The 17,500-nt window shown below is 50.0% G+C and overlaps 1 long non-coding RNA gene across 1 annotated transcript in view; it reads right to left on the minus strand.

Annotated features, from left to right (window-relative positions):
- Positions 1–16,084: 16,084 nt before the first annotated feature.
- Positions 16,085–17,500, minus strand: part of LOC123739624 (uncharacterized) — a 6,056-nt gene continuing 4,640 nt past the window's right edge. Inside the window, exon 3 of the long non-coding RNA XR_014391642.1 lies at positions 16,085–17,500. This exon is cut by the window's right edge and continues 1,773 nt beyond it. This is a non-coding gene — a long non-coding RNA (uncharacterized LOC123739624).

Below are 17,500 nucleotides of genomic sequence, written 5' to 3' on the forward strand. Positions count from 1 at the left end.
CGCCTCTACACTCTAACCACTAGGCTTCCTGCCGTCCCTCCACTCTAACCACTAGGCTACCTGCCGCCCCTCCACTCTAACCACTAGGCTACCTGCCGCCTCTCCACTCTAACCACTAGGCTACCTGCCGCCTCTACACTCTAACCACTAGGCTTCCTGCCGCCCCTCCACTCTAACCACTAGGCTACCTGCCGCCTCTACACTCTAACCACTAGGCTACCTGCCTCCCCTCCACTCTAACCACTAGGCTACCTGCCACCCCTCCACTCTAACCACTAGGCTACCTGCCGCCCCTCCACTCTAACCACTAGGCTACCTGCCGCCCCTCCACTCTAACCACTAGGCTACCTGCCACCCCTCCACTCTAACCACTAGGCTCCCTGCCCCCCCTCCACTCTAACCACTAGGCTACCTGCCTCCCCTCCACTCTAACCACTAGGCTACCTGCCCCCCCTCCACTCTAACCACTAGGCTACCTGCCGCCCCTCCACTCTAACCACTAGGCTCCCTGCCCCCCCTCCACTCTAACCACTAGGCTACCTGCCCCCCCTCCACTCTAACCACTAGGCTACCTGCCGCCTCTACACTCTAACCACTAGGCTACCTGCCGCCTCTACACTCTAACCACTAGGCTACCTGCCGCCCCTCCACTCTAACCACTAGGTTACCTGTCGTCCCCAAATGAGGCCTAACTGAATGATAAGAAGGATGAAGGGGTTGATGTAATGTAGAAAGACAATAGTGTAATGATGAGTTTGTGTTATGCCTATTTATCAGCAGCAAATCATTTGACCACACCCCCTTGTGGGTTAATAATATTCTCTTTTATGTTTTACTTTCCACAAATCAACTGTTGTGGGTCTGTTTTATTGACTGTAACTCGAACACTAATCACATGTATTGTAAGGAAATGAACACATGCTATGAGTTACAGTAGGCCTTTAGAGTGATGTAAAACATGTCCTGGACTCTGTCCAAGTTGATGAGCGGGAAACAAACAATAGCAGTCAACCTTCACAGCCGGCCCATCGACACTACTCCTAAACTATACCACAACTAATTTCACACATGATAAGAGTTATCCTGATCAGCTGGCCCATCGACACTACTCCTAAACTATACCAAAACTAATTTCACACATGATAAGAGTTATCCTGATCAGCTGGCCCATCGACACTACTCCTAAACTGTACCAAAACTAATTTCACACATGATAAGAGTTATCCTGATCAGCTGGCCCATCGACACTACTCCTAAACTGTACCAAAACTAATTTCACACATGATAAGAGTTATCCTGATCAGCTGGCCCATCGACACTACTCCTAAACTATACCAAAACTAATTTCACACATGATAAGAGTTATCCTAATCAGCTGGCCCATCGACACTACTCCTAAACTGTACCAAAACTAATTTCACACATGATAAGAGTTATCCTGATCAGCTTGCCCATCGACACTACTCCTAAACTGTACCAAAACTAATTTCACACATGATAAGAGTTATCCTGATCAGCTGGCTGTCACGTCCTGACCAGCAGATGGAGCTGTTGTTGTAGTTTTGGGGTCAGGACGTGGCAGTCTTGTGTTCTGTGTTGGTCTTGTGACTCCTAATCAGGAACAGCTGGGGATCGTTGTTCCTGATTGGGAGTCATATATGTAGGAGTATGGTTGTCACTTGGGTTTGTGGGTAGTTGTTTTTACACTGCGTGTATTAGCCTGTAAAACTGCTACTGTTGTCACCGTCATTGTTTTTTCAAGTGGATGCTTTACTCTTTTTTTGGTAATAAATAACCATGAGTATTCACATACCTGCTGCGCCTTGGTCCATTCATGAAGACAACCGTTACAGAACTACCCACCACCAAAGGACCAAGCAGCAGAAGAGGAGGAGGCCACAGGTGAAGGAAATGGAAGAATGGACCTGGCAGGACGAGAGAAAATTCTGGGCGGACAAGTTAAGGGAGCTAAGGGAACCCGAGAGGCAGCCCCAAGATTTTTTTTGGGGGGGGCACACGGGTAGTTTGGCCAGGCCAGGGAAGAGCCGTAAGCCAGCTACCTGTGACTACAGGGCGGTGCGTACGAGGTGGAGGGCGTCATGTTACGCTGAGGTGCGCACCATCTCGCCTATACGGAAGCACAGCCCAGTGCGCCCAGTACCAGCGCCCCGCAGGTGCCAGGGCAAGGGGAGCATCGAGCCGGAAGGGGTGATGCCAACCCTGCACTCAAGACCGCCAGTACGCCCTTTCGGTCCGGTGTTTCCCGCTAGACACACTAGCATGGAGGTGCGTGTCTCCAGGCTGGTACGTCCAATACCTGCCCCACGCATCAGGAGTCAACAGTCGTCGGAGCTGCCCGCCAGTCAACAGTCGTCGGAGCTGCCCGCCAGTCAACAGTCGTCGGAGCTGCCCGCCAGTCAACAGTCGTCGGAGCTGCCCGCCAGTCAACAGTCGTCGGAGCTGCCCGCCAGTCAACAGTCGTCGGAGCTGCCCGCCAGTCAACAGTCGTCGGAGCTGCCCGCCAGTCAACAGTCGCCGGAGTGGCCGGACTGCGCTGAACTGCCGGAGTGGTCGGACTGCGCTGAACTGCCGGAGTGGCCGGACTGCGCTGAACTGCCGGAGTGGCCGGACTGCGCTGAACTGCCGGAGTGGCCGGACTGCCCTGAACTGCCGGAGTGGCCGGACTGCCCTGAACTGCCGGAGTGGCCGGACCGCCCTGAACTGCCGGAGTGGCCGGACCGCCCTGAACTGCCGGAGTGGCCGGACCGCCCTGTTCTGCCGGAGTGGCCGGACCGCCCTGTTCTGCCGGAGTGGCCGGACCGCCCTGTTCTGCCGGAGTGGCCGGACCTCCCTGTTCTGCCGGAGTGGCCGGACTGCCCTGTTCTGCCGGAGTGGCCGGACTGCCCTGTTCTGCCGGAGTGGCCGGACTGCCCTGTTCTGCCGGAGTGGCCGGACTGCCCTGTTCTGCCGGAGTGGCCGGACTGCCCTGTTCTGCCGGAGTGGCCGGACTGCCCTGTTCTGCCAGAGTGGCCGGACTGCCCTGTTCTGCCAGAGTGGCCGGACTGCCCTGTTCTGCCAGAGTGGCCGGACTGCCCTGTTCTGCCAGAGTGGCCGGACTGCCCTGTTCTGCCAGAGTGGCCGGACTGCCCTGTTCTGCCAGAGTGGCCGGACTGCCCTGTTCTGCCAGAGTGGCCGGACTGCCCTGTTCTGCCAGAGTGGCCGGACTGCCCTGTTCTGCCAGAGTGGCCGGACTGCCCTGTTCTGCCAGAGTGGCCGGACTGCCCTGTTCTGCCAGAGTGGCCGGACTGCCCTGTTCTGCCAGAGTGGCCGGACTGCCCTGATCTGCCAGAGGTGCCCGCCTGCCCTGATCTGCCAGGGTGCCCGGCCTGTCAGGATCAGCCCGAGTGGTCCTCCTGCCCTCCGGTCCAGCCTGAGTGGTCCTCCTGCCCTCCGGTCCAGCCCGAGTGGTCCTCCAGCCCTCCGGTCCAGCCCGAGTGGCCCGCATGCCTTCCGGTCCAGCCCGAGTGGCCCGCATGCCTTCCGGCCCAGCCCGAGGGGCCCGCATGCCTTCCGGCCCAGCCCGAGGGGCCCGCATGCCTTCCGGCCCAGCCCGAGGGGCCCGCATGCCTTCTGGCCCAGCCCGAGGGGCCCGCATGCCTTCCGGCCCAGCCCGAGTGGTCCGCATGCCTTCCGGCCCAGCCCGAGTGGCCCGCATGCCTTCCGGCCCAGCCCGAGGGGCCCGCATGCTCTCCGGCCCAGCCCGAGGGGCCCTCCTGCTCTCCGGCCCAGCCCGAGGGGCCCTCCTGCTCTCCGGCCCAGCCCGAGGGGCCCTCCTGCTCCCCGGCCCAGCCCGAGGGGCCCTCCTGCTCCCCGGCCCAGCCCGAGGGGCCCTCCTGCTCCCCGGCCCAGCCCGAGGGGCCCTCCTGTCCCCCGGCCCAGCCCGAGGGGCCCTCCTGTTCCCCGGCTCAGCCCGAGGGGCCCTCCTGTCCTCCGGCCCGGCTCGAGGGGTCCGTCTGCCTGGTGCAGCTATCGGCTCCACCAAAGTGGGCGATGCCGAGGGTGGAGCAGGGTCCACGTCCTGCACCGGAGCCACCTCCAGGATAGGTGGGTTGGGGAGGGAGGGTGTAGCACAGTGCCGTCGGTGACGGCAGCCACCCTCCCTTCCCTCCCTTATTGTTTAGGGGTTATTGTTTATGGGTTTTGTTGGGGATTTTGTTTGTTGGTGTTTTTTCGTTGTTAGGTGCATTCCGGGGTCTGCACCTTGAGGGGGGGGTACTGTCACGTCCTGACCAGCAGATGGAGCTGTTGTTGTAGTTTTGGGGTCAGGACGTGGCAGTCTTGTGTTCTGTGTTGGTCTTGTGACTCCTAATCAGGAACAGCTGGGGATCGTTGTTCCTGATTGGGAGTCATATATGTAGGAGTATGGTTGTCACTTGGGTTTGTGGGTAGTTGTTTTTACACTGCGTGTATTAGCCTGTAAAACTGCTACTGTTGTCACCGTCATTGTTTTTTCAAGTGGATGCTTTACTCTTTTTTTGGTAATAAATAACCATGAGTATTCACATACCTGCTGCGCCTTGGTCCATTCATGAAGACAACCGTTACACTGGCCCATCGACACTACTCCTAAACTATACCAAAACTAATTTCACACATGATAAGAGTTATCCTGATCAGCTGGCCCATCGACACTACTCCTAAACTATACCAAAACTAATTTCACACATGATAAGAGTTATCCTGATCAGCTGGCCCATCGACACTACTCCTAAACTGTACCAAAACTAATTTCACACATGATAAGAGTTATCCTGATCAGCTGGCCCATCGACACTACTCCTAAACTATACCAAAACTAATTTCACACATGATAAGAGTTATCCTGATCAGCTGGCCCATCGACACTACTCCTAAACTATACCAAAACTAATTTCACACATGATAAGAGTTATCCTGATCAGCTGGCCCATCGACACTACTCCTAAACTGTACCAAAACTAATTTCACACATGATAAGAGTTATCCTGATCAGCTGGCCCATCGACACTACTCCTAAACTATACCAAAACTAATTTCACACATGATAAGAGTTATCCTGATCAGCTGGCCCATCGACACTACTCCTAAACTGTACCAAAACTAATTTCACACATGATAAGAGTTATCCTGATCAGCTGGCCCATCGACACTACTCCTAAACTATACCAAAACTAATTTCACACATGAAAATAGTTAGCCTGTAGACAAGGTTACGTTTACAATAATCTGATGAGTGACAATATTAGGCCTATCAGTTGTCATATTGAACATGAAGAGGTGGGAGCATCTTGTAATTGACAGATGCAGTGAAAGGAGCATCTCTTTATCAAATCCTCCTTCAGAGTCACATGCAGGTAACACATTGTGATTTCTATATAATACTGTATCTGAAAGAGCAGATTCTGCAGGTTAAACATTGTGATTTCTATATAATACTGTATCTGAAAGAGCAGATTCTGCAGGTTAAACATTGTGATTTCTATATAGTACTACTGTATCTGAAAGAGCAGATTCTGCAGGTTAAACATTGTGTTTCTATATAGTACTGTATCTGAAAGAGCAGATTCTGCAGGTAAAACATTGTGTTTCTATATAGTACTGTATCTGAAAGAGCAGATTCTGCAGGTTAAACATTGTGATTTCTATATAGTACTGTATCTGAAAGAGCAGATTCTGCAGGTTAAACATTGTGATTTCTATATAGTACTGTATCTGAAAGAGCAGATTCTGCAGGTTAAACATTGTGATTTCTATATAGTACTGTATCTGAAAGAGCAGATTCTGCAGGTTAAACATTGTGATTTCTATATAATACTGTATCTGAAAGAGCAGATTCTGCAGGTTAAACATTGTGTTTCTATATGGTACTGTATCTGAAAGAGCAGATTCTGCAGGTTAAACATTGTGATTTCTATATAGTACTGTATCTGAAAGAGCAGATTCTGCAGGTAAAACATTGTGATTTCTATATAGTACTGTATCTGAAAGAGCAGATTCTGCAGTTTCCTTGACACTTACCTTTATCAAATAACTCTCAACATTCAAGAGGTGCAGCTTTATTTCCAAAGTTCCATTTTTCTTCAACAATATCCGTGTTGTCCATGTTTTAATCACATGACCACTCCAGCAGCAGCATTGATCTGGCAACTAAGCAAAAACTATTAACATAATCAAATTAAAACCTGCTATTCTGTCGTCAATGGATGAACGGCCAATAGCAACCAGATAGAAACTGATCGTGGTGCATGTGACCTCAGTTCTGGTTAGCTGCAGATGTCGAAACCAACTTGCTCAAGGTCTTTCCATGTCTGGGGAAAGATGAAACCAGGCCAGCGGGTGACTGTCTGAGACTGTCTGAGACTGTGGTTTTGAGTCACGTGGAGCCTTACATGTACAAAGGCAGAATTATGACCATGGACAGCTTCTTCACATCAATTCCCTGTCAGACAAGTTGATTGCAAAGAAGACTAGCCTGCTATGAACAGTGAACACACAAAGTTGACTAGCCTAGCCAGGTCATTATAGTATATACAGTATCTCTACCATATACAGACACCAACTACTATCCCCTTCTATTATGTTACTTTCACATTAGATGGCAAGACTCTGTAAATGGTACTAATACGGTACTTGCCGCTGGACTGTTGCAGTGTTCTACAATGTGCTCGACATGGCTGCTATCAACACGTGTTGTACAAGCAATGCCTTGTCAAGACAGTCAGCAGGAGAGATTTCATGATGGATCTGGCATGTGAGCTTTGTGAGAACCACATGAACGCAGAGAAAGAAGCTACAGTCACCAAGCAGGCAGCAGGTCCTGCTCTCCCTTTTCCCCCAGGCACCACATCTCCCTCGGGGGAGAAAGAAGCTACAGTCACCAAGCAGGCAGCAGGTCCTGCTCTCCCTTTTCCCCCAGGCACCACATCTCCCTCGGGGGAGAAAGAAGCTACAGTCACCAAGCAGGCAGCAGGTCCTGTTCTCCCTTTTCCCCCAGGCACCACATCTCCCTCGGGGGAGAAAGAAGACACAATGTCAAGTCGGCAGGTGCACACCGAACAAGGCCAATGAAAACCGATTAGATTTGTTTGTGGACGCGAAGCATAAAGAGAAGATGGGATTGATTCACGTGTAAAGGCGCGGTACAGTGTCTGATACAATCAACAAATTATTGTTTTAATATCTTGTCATCAATATATTTCCACAAATATGTATTTATGAAATTCATCTTTTACAATTGTTCACTGGTGCTTTTGATTAGGAATACAGCAAATCGTTTCACCAGCGGACCTGGCTGGTTTTATTATTATTATAGATTTTGTTGTTTCTAATTTGTCAAAAGAAACTGTAAATTGACTTTATTAATTACTATAACTCTATTACTAATCAAATCTACAAATACAGTTGATCAAATGGATTACACTGTAGTGTTTTATTGTCAGGGAAATAGGCTGTAGGACAATTTTATTTTCTACTTTGTAGAATTAACAATTGTTGTTATTTTATTTATATATTTCCACTCATATTTCTTCATGTAATTTATCATTTACAATAGTTTATACACTATGTATCAAGTGTTTATTTAACAAACCATGTTTACACACCTTGCACCTTGCTGGTTGATATGCATCTGATGCTTATGCTAATGTGGACGCCTGGCAACTTTCTCTAGCGAGGACGTATATGCTGATAGACCAGGTGGTTCTAGTGTTAAGGACTGGTAGATGGGTGTTCTGATAGGCTGATAGACCAGGTGGTTCTAGTGTTAAGGACTGGTAGATGGGTGTTCTGATAGGCTGATAGACCAGGTGGTTCTAGTGTTAAGGACTGGTAGATGGGTGTTCTGATAGGCTGATAGACCAGGTGGTTCTAGTGTTAAGGACTGGTAGATGGGTGTTCTGATAGGCTGTTAGACCAGGTGGTTCTAGTGTTAATTAATGACTGGTAGATGGGTGTTCTGATAGGCTGAAAGACCAGGTGGTTCTAGTGTTAAGGACTGGTAGATGGGTGTTCTGATAGGCTGATAGACCAGGTGGTTCTAGTGTTAATTAATGACTGGTAGATGGGTGTTCTGATAGGCTGATAGACCAGGTGGTTCTAGTGTTAAGGACTGGTAGATGGGTGTTCTGATAGGCTGAAAGACCAGGTGGTTCTAGTGTTAATTAATGACTGGTAGATGGGTGTTCTGATAGGCTGATAGACCAGGTGGTTCTAGTGTTAAGGACTGGTAGATGGGTGTTCTGATAGGCTGATAGACCAGGTGGATCTAGTGTTAAGTACTGGTAGATGGGTGTTCTGATAGGCTGATAGACCAGGTGGTTCTAGTGTTAAGGACTGGTAGATGGGTGTTCTGATAGGCTGATAGACCAGGTGGTTCTAGTGTTAATTAAGTACTGGTAGATGGGTGTTCTGATAGGCTGATAGACCAGGTGGTTCTAGTGATAAGGACTGGTAGATGGGTGTTCTGATAGGCTGATAGACCAGGTGGTTCTAGTGTTAATTAATGACTGGTAGATGGGTGTTCTGATAGGCTGATAGACCAGGTGGTTCTAGTGATAAGGACTGGTAGATGGGTGTTCTGATAGGCTAATAGACCAGGTGGTTCTAGTGTTAAGGACTGGTAGATGGGTGTTCTGATAGGCTGATAGACCAGGTGGTTCTAGTGATAAGGACTGGTAGATGGGTGTTCTGATAGGCTGATAGACCAGGTGGTTCTAGTGTTAATTAATGACTGGTAGATGGGTGTTCTGATAGGCTGAAAGACCAGGTGGTTCTAGTGTTAAGGACTGGTAGATGGGTGTTCTGATAGGGTGATAGACCAGGTGGTTCTTGTGTTAATGACTGGTAGATGGGTGTTCTGATAGGCTGATAGACCAAGTGGTTCTAGTGTTAATGACTGGTAGATGGGTGTTCTGATAGACCAGGTGGTTCTAGTGTTAAGGACTGGTAGATGGGTGTTCTGATAGGCTGATAGACCAGGTGGTTCTAGTGTTAATTAATGACTGGTAGATGGGTGTTCTGATAGGCTGATAGACCAGGTGGTTCTAGTGTTAAGGACTGGTAGATGGGTGTTGACCATTCACTCATGCTGACCGGCTCCAGTACTTTGTTCTTGACTAAAGCCTCCAAGTCAGCCTCCACTTTTGGTCTGATAGCAGAAGATACAGGTCCTGCTTTCAGAACCTTTGGTTTGCTGTCTGGCTTAATGCCAAGCTTCCCTGTGATGTCGTTCATACAACCCTGCTGTCTATTAAATCCATCTGTTTCTTTAAGATGGCAGGTAGGTCTGTGTTTCCACGTGTCATTGTCTGCACTGATGGCCAGTCCAGTGTGATTTTCTCCAACTATGAACATCCCAGTAGTGACGCATAGTCTCCTTTCAGGAGGTAGAGTGGCAGCTTTCAGTTTGTCTGTATACCTGAACTGTGACATCAGTGATGTCTCTCAAGGTGACAGATTCACCTGTGTAAGTCTTTAACACGAGGTGCGCTGGTTGAAGTGATTTCCTGGTCTGATGAGTCACTCACCTCAGTGTTCTCTTACTCAACAGTGTGAACATGTTTCTTGTTTCCCGTTTTGCATTTTCTGTTCTCTTTTTGTTTGTAGAGGATTTGTCAAGTGTGTATTTTTTTACCACAGGCTGGACAATCCATGTCCTTACACCAGCATGTAGAATCCTGACATCCCTTTATACCACAGGCTGGACAATCCATGTCCTTACACCAGCATGTAGAATCCTGACATCCCTTTATACCACAGGCTGGACAATCCATGTCCTTACACCAGCATGTAGAATCCTGACATCCCTTTATACCACAGGCTGGACAATCCATGTCCTTACACCAGCATGTAGAATCCTGACATCCCTTTATACCACAGGCTGGGCAATCCATGTCCTTACACCAGCATGTAGAATCCTGACATCCCTTTATACCACAGGCTGGGCAATCCATGTTCTTACACCAGCATGTAGAATCCTGACATCCCTTTATACCACAGGCTGGACAATCCATGTCCTTACACCAGCATGTAGAATCCTGACATCCCTTTATACCACAGGCTGGGCAATCCATGTCCTTACACCAGCATGTAGAATCCTGACATCCCTTTATACCACAGGCTGGACAATCCATGTCCTTACACCAGCATGTAGAATCCTGACATCCCTTTATACCACAGGCTGGACAATCCATGTCCTTACACCAGCATGTAGAATCCTGACATCCCTTTATACCACAGGCTGGACAATCCATGTCCTTACACCAGCATGTAGAATCCTGACATCCCTTTATACCACAGGCTGGACAATCCATGTCCTTACACCAGCATGTAGAATCCTGACATCCCTTTATACCACAGGCTGGACAATCCATGTCCTTACACCAGCATGTAGAATCCTGACATCCCTTTATACCACAGGCTGGACAATCCATGTCCTTACACCAGCATGTAGAATCCTGACATCCCTTTATACCACAGGCTGGACAATCCATGTCCTTACACCAGCATGTAGAATCCTGACATCCCTTTATACCACAGGCTGGACAATCCATGTCCTTACACCAGCATGTAGAATCCTGACATCCCTTTATACCACAGGCTGGACAATCCATGTCCTTACACCAGCATGTAGAATCCTGACATCCCTTTATACCACAGGCTGGACAATCCATGTCCTTACACCAACATGTAGAATCCTGACATCCCTTTATACCACAGGCTGGACAATCCATGTCCTTACACCAACATGTAGAATCCTGACATCCCTTTATACCACAGGCTGGACAATCCATGTCCTTACACCAACATGTAGAAGAAGCCTGATGTCCCACCTTGCCACAGTGGAAGCATGTGACTTGATTTTCCCGTCTCTGATTTTCAGTTAAAACTCTGAGCACTTTTCCTTTTTTTGTGATCAACTTTTTTATTTATTATAAAGGAACACAGACAAGAACAAAAAGCAGCAGGAATGGTTATACAGCTAGAGACACAATTGTAACGGCTGTCTTCTGTGGAAATGGACCAAGGTGCAGCAGGTTGCGTGTTCATCATGATAATTTATTAAATAAACGTGAACACGGGAAAAACAATAAACAAAAGAGAACGACAGACCGACAGTTTTACAGGCTAAGTACTTACATACAGCAGTGCAAAATCAACTACCCACAAAACCAAGTGACAAACATACTCCTACATATATGACTCCCAATCAGGAACAACGATCCCCAGCTGTTCCTGATCAGGAGTCACAAGACCAACACAGAACACAAGACTGCCACGTCCTGACCCCAAAACTACAACAACAGCTCCATCTGCTGGTCAGGACGTGACAGTACCCCCCCCTCAAGGTGCAGACCCCGGAATGCACCTAACAACGAAAAAAACACCAACAAACAAAATCCCCAACAAAACCCATAAACAATAACCCCTAAACAATAAGGGAGGGAAGGGAGGGTGGCTGCCGTCAACGACGGCACTGTGCTACACCCTCCCTCCCCAACCCACCTATCCTGGAGGTGGCTCCGGTGCAGGACGTGGACCCTGCTCCACCCTCGGCGTCGCCCACTTCGGTGGAGCCGATAGCTGCGCCAGGCAGACGGACCCCTCGAGCCGGGCCGGAGGACAGGAGGGCCCCTCGGGCCGGGCCGGGGGACAGGAGGGCCCCTCGGGCCGAGCCGGGGGACAGGAGGGCCCCTCGGGCTGGGCCGGGGGGCAGGAGGGCCCCTCGGGCTGGGCCGGGGAGCATGCGGGCCCCTCGGGCTGGGCCGGAAGGCATGCGGGCCCCTCGGGCTGGGCCGGAAGGCATGCGGGCCCCTCGGGCTGGGCCGGAAGGCATGCGGGCCCCTCGGGCTGGGCCGGAAGGCATGCGGGCCACTCGGGCTGGGCCGGAAGGCATGCGGGCCACTCGGGCTGGGCCGGAAGGCATGCGGGCCACTCGGGCTGGGCCGGAAGGCATGCGGGCCACTCGGGCTGGACCGGAAGGCATGCGGGCCACTCGGGCTGGACCGGAGGGCAGGAGGACCACTCGGGCTGGACCGGAGGGCAGGAGGACCACTCGGGCTGGACCGAAGGGCAGGAGGACCCCTCGGGCTGATCCTGACAGGCCGGGCACACTGGCAGATCAGGGCAGGCGGGCACCTCTGGCAGAACCGGGCAGTCCGGCCACTCTGGCAGAACAGGGCAGTCCGGCCACTCTGGCAGAACAGGGCAGTCCGGACACTCTGGCAGAACAGGGCAGTCCGGCCACTCTGGCAGAACAGGGCAGTCCGGCCACTCTGGCAGAACAGGGCAGTCCGGCCACTCTGGCAGAACAGGGCAGTCCGGCCACTCTGGCAGAACAGGGCAGTCCGGCCACTCCGGCAGAACAGGGCAGTCCGGCCACTCCGGCAGTTCAGGGCAGTCCGGCCACTCCGGCAGTTCAGGGCAGTCCGGCCACTCCGGCAGTTCAGGGCAGTCCGGCCACTCCGGCAGTTCAGGGCAGTCCGGCCACTCCGGCAGTTCAGGGCAGTCCGGCCACTCCGGCAGTTCAGCGCAGTCCGGCCACTCCGGCAGTTCAGCGCAGTCCGGCCACTCCGGCAGTTCAGCGCAGTCCGGCCACTCCGGCAGTTCAGCGCAGTCCGGCCACTCCGGCAGTTCAGCGCAGTCCGGCCACTCCGGCAGTTCAGCGCAGTCCGACCACTCCGGCAGTTCAGCGCAGTCCGGCCACTCCGGCGACTGTTGACTGGCGGGCAGCTCCGACGACTGTTGACTGGCGGGCAGCTCCGACGACTGTTGACTGGCGGGCAGCTCCGACGACTGTTGACTGGCGGGCAGCTCCGACGACTGTTGACTGGCGGGCAGCTCCGACGACTGTTGACTGGCGGGCAGCTCCGACGACTGTTGACTGGCGGGCAGCTCCGACGACTGTTGACTGGCGGGCAGCTCTGATGACGACTGTTGACTCCTGATGCGTGGGGCAGGTATTGGACATACCAGCCTGGAGACACGCACCTCCATGCTAGTGTGTCTAGCTGGAAACACCGGACCGAAAGGGCGCACTGGCGGTCTTGAGTGCAGGGTTGGCATCACCCCTTCCGGCTCGATGCTCCCCTTGCCCTGGCACCTGCGGGGCGCTGGTACTGGGCGAAGTGGGCTGTGCGTCCGTATAGGCGAGATGGTGCGCACCTCAGCGTAACATGACGCCCTCCACCTCCCTGTAGTCACGGGTAGCTGGCTTACGGCTCTTCCCTGGCCTGGCCAAACTACCCGTGTGCCCCCCCCAAAAAAAATCTTGGACTGCCTCTCGGGTTCCCTTAGCTCCCTTAACTTGTCCGCCCAGAATTTTCTTTCGTCCTGCCAGGTCCATTCTTCCATTTTCTTCTCCTGTGGCTTCCTCCTCTTCTGCTGCTTGGTCCTTTGGTGGGTAGTTCTGTAACGGCTGTCTTCTGTGGAAATGGACCAAGGTGCAGCAGGTTGCGTGTTCATCATGATAATTTATTAAATAAACGTGAACACGGGAAAAACAATAAACAAAAGAGAACGACAGACCGACAGTTTTACAGGCTAAGTACTTACATACAGCAGTGCAAAATCAACTACCCACAAAACCAAGTGACAAACATACTCCTACATATATGACTCCCAATCAGGAACAACGATCCCCAGCTGTTCCTGATCAGGAGTCACAAGACCAACACAGAACACAAGACTGCCACGTCCTGACCCCAAAACTACAACAACAGCTCCATCTGCTGGTCAGGACGTGACAACAATACTGTTAAAATATATATCAGAACAAATAGCAGCAGGAATGGTTATACAGCTAGAGACACAATACTGTTAAAATATATATCAGAACTAATAGCAGCAGGAATGGTTATACAGCTAGAGAAACAATACTGTTAAAATATATATTAGAATAAATAGCAGCAGGAATGGTTATACAGCTAGAGAAACAATACTGTTAAAATATATATTAGAATAAATAGCAGCAGGAATGGTTATACAGCTAGAGACACAATACTGTTAAAATATATATCAGAACTAATAGCAGCAGGAATGGTTATACAGCTGGAGACACAATACTGTTAATATATATATAAGTATAATATGTAAACCAGGTATTGCAGGTAAAAACAATTATAATTAACCACATATACAATCACTCACCTGAGCTGCATCAACCCCTCCTGGGACCACCCCAACCCACCCTCCATCCCCTCCTGGGACCACCCCAACCCACCCTCCATCCTCTCCTGGGACCACCCCAACCCACCCTCCAACCCCTCCTGGTACCACCCCAACCCACCCTCCAACCCCTCCTGGGACCACCCCAACCCACCCTCCATCCCCTCCTGGGACCACCCCACCCCACCCTCCATCCCCTCCTGGGACCAACCCAACCCACCCTCCTACACCTCCTGGGACCAACCCAACCCACCCTCCAACACCTCCTGGGACAGATTTTGACTCATATTGACTGATAAGACTGAGCTATTTAAAAACACTTTTTCAACATTTCAAGATTTCAGTTTGATCTTATTAAAGACAGCTGTATCATTTTTTTATTCATTTTGACATATTGTTTGGGACCACTTTTTTTGCTCTGTTTGAAGGCTGTCAGCTTCTTCTCAGGAAGAGAATCCCTTAGCCTTTCGACTAATTTTGGGTTAGTTCGACTCATTTTGGGTTAGTTCTCTCAAGAAGAACTAACCCATCTCAACATGACAGAAAGTAAGACAGGGAAACCCATCTCAACATGACAGAAAGTAAGACAGGAGAACCTATTTCAACATGACGGAGAGTAAGTCAGGAGTCCCTGACCTTATCTTCTCTCAAGAAGATGTCTGGTAGGCCCATTTAAATACCTTTTTTGGACATTTCAAGAGCCGTCCGCCAGTCCGGAGCCGCCAGAGCCGCCCGCCAGTCCAGAGCCGCCCGCCAGTCCGGAGCCGCCCGCCAGTCCAGAGCCGCCAGAGCCGCCCGCCAGTCCAGAGCCACCTAAGTGGGCGAAGCCTAGGGTGGAGCGGAGTCCACGTCCCGAACCTAAGCCACCTCCAGTATAGGTGGGTTGGGGAGGGGGGGTGTAGCACTAGTGCCGTCGTTGACGGCAGCCACCCTCCCTTCCCTCCCTTTTTGTTTAGGGGGTATTTGGGTTTTGTTTTTGTTCTTGTTTTGGGGGGGATTTTGGATTTTCTTTTTAGGTGCATTCTGGGGTCTGCACCTTTAGGGGGGGTACTGTCACGTCCTGACCAGCAGAGGGAGTAATTGTATTATATTTGGTCAGGATGTGGCAGAGGGGTATTTGTTTCATATGGTTCGGGTTGTGTGTGTTATTTAAGGGGTGTTTGATTTATGTAGTCTGGGGTTTAAGTTTTGTTCTAGTGTTGGTGTCACGTCCTGACCAGCAGATGGAGCTATTGTTTTAGTTTTGGGGTCAGGACGTGGCAGTTTTGTGTATGAGAATGTTTGTATTGTTGATTGGGACTTCCAATTGAAGGCAGGTGTGTTGAGTTGCCTTTGATTGGAAGTCCTATATAGGTGTGTGTGTTTTTCTTTGGGGTTGTGGGTGGTTGTTCTTGCACTGCGTTTTTGTATGCCTGTAAGACTGTCCCTGTTGTGTTTATTGTTTTTTCAGTGGATGCTTTACTCCTTTTTTTAAAATTAAAATATGAGCATCCATATTCCCGCTGCGCCTTGGTCCTCCTTTCAACAGCACGATGGATTTTGTGACAGTTGGTTTTCTATGGTTTATCTAGTTGTTCTGTTTCTTTGTTAGTCTGTGTGGCTCCCGATCAGGAACAGCTGTATGTCGTTGTTCCTGATTGGGAGTCATATATTAGGAGTGTGTTTTCACCTGGGGTTTGTGGGTTGTTAATTTTGCACTGCTGTATGTAAGTACATAAAACTGTCGGTTTGTCTTTTTTTGTTTTCTTGTTTTTATTCTAATTAAATAGAAAAATGAGCATATATCTCTCGTCTGCGTTTTGGTCATCCACGACAGCCGTTACAACATGAGACAGGGAGAAGCAATGTAAAATCAATAATGAAATTGTTTCCACAATTAACATGCTTTTTCTTGTTTCAAGTATGTTTTATTATGAAAAGTACAATATAACCATGTATACTTGTACAACTATGGAGCGTATGTCCACATATAAATGTAAACAAAAAAAATTCCAACATAAAAGACAAGAAATGATCAAATTCAAATCAAAATCAAATCAAATGTATTTTTATATAGCCCTTCGTACATCAGCTGATATTCTCAAAGTGCTGTACAGAAACCCAGCCTAAAACCCCAAACAGCAAGCAAAGCATGTGAAAGAAGCACGGTGGCTAGGAAAAACTCCCTAGGAAAAACTCCCTAGAAAGGCCAAAAACCTAGGAAGAAACCTAGAGAGGAACCAGGCTATGAGGGGTGGCCAGTCCTCTTCTGGCTGTGCAGGGTGAATAATATAACAGAACATGGTCAAAATGTTAAAATGTTCATAAATGACCAGCATGGTCAAATAATAATAATCATAGTAGTTGTCGAGGGTGCAACAAGCACGTCCGGTGAACAGGTCAGGGTTCCATAGCCGCAGGCAGAACAGTTGAAACTGGAGCAGCAGCACGGCCAGGTGGACTGGGGACAGCAAGGAGTCATCATACCAGGTAGTCCTGAGGCATGGTCCTAGGGCTCAGGTCCTCCGAGAGAAAGACAGAAAGAGAGAAAGAGAGAATTAGAGAGAGCATATTTAAATACACACAGGACACCGGATAAGACAAGAGAAATACTCCAGATGTAACAGACTGACCCTAGCCCCCCGACACATAAACTACTGCAGCATAAATACTGGAGGCTGAGACAGGAGGGATCAGAAGACACTGTGGCCCCATCCGATGATACCCCCGGACAGGGCCAAACAGGCAGGATATAACCCCACCCACTTTGCCAAAGCACAGCCCCCACACCACTAGAGGGATGTCTCCAACCACCAACTTACCGTCCTAAGACAAGGCCGAGTATAGCCCACAACGATCTCCGCCATGGCACAACCCAAGGGGGGGGGGGGGGGGGGGGGCGTGTGTTTAACAGTGTTATTGTAAGAGTTTAAATGTTTAAACAGAGGATACATCTAAAACAGGATAAAACAAGTGCAGTATGTTGTGAGAATGTTACTTTAACGTCGACTCATAACGTCACACTATAACTTCATGGGAGTCTTGTGGAAAGACTGCATGTTGTTTTGGGTGGATTGAGTGACGTCTTCATCAACATTTTGCAGAATATTCCGGTAATATTTTCACCTCTTGTCGGCTGCAGACATTCATAAGGAGTTCCAGTAGTTTATTTGCCATTTGCAGGTATTAAAAGTAATACATACATTGTAATTCCTTGTTGGATCTCTCTCACATACAGGACAGTACATACCAGAGGAGGCTGCCGAGGGGAGGACGGCTCATAATAATGTCTGGAACAGAGTGAATGAAATGGAACACA

The sequence above is a fragment of the Salmo salar genome, unplaced genomic scaffold (genome assembly GCF_965601325.2).
Source record: "Salmo salar unplaced genomic scaffold, fSalSal1 ptg000838l, whole genome shotgun sequence".
Taxonomy (NCBI): domain Eukaryota; kingdom Metazoa; phylum Chordata; class Actinopteri; order Salmoniformes; family Salmonidae; genus Salmo; species Salmo salar.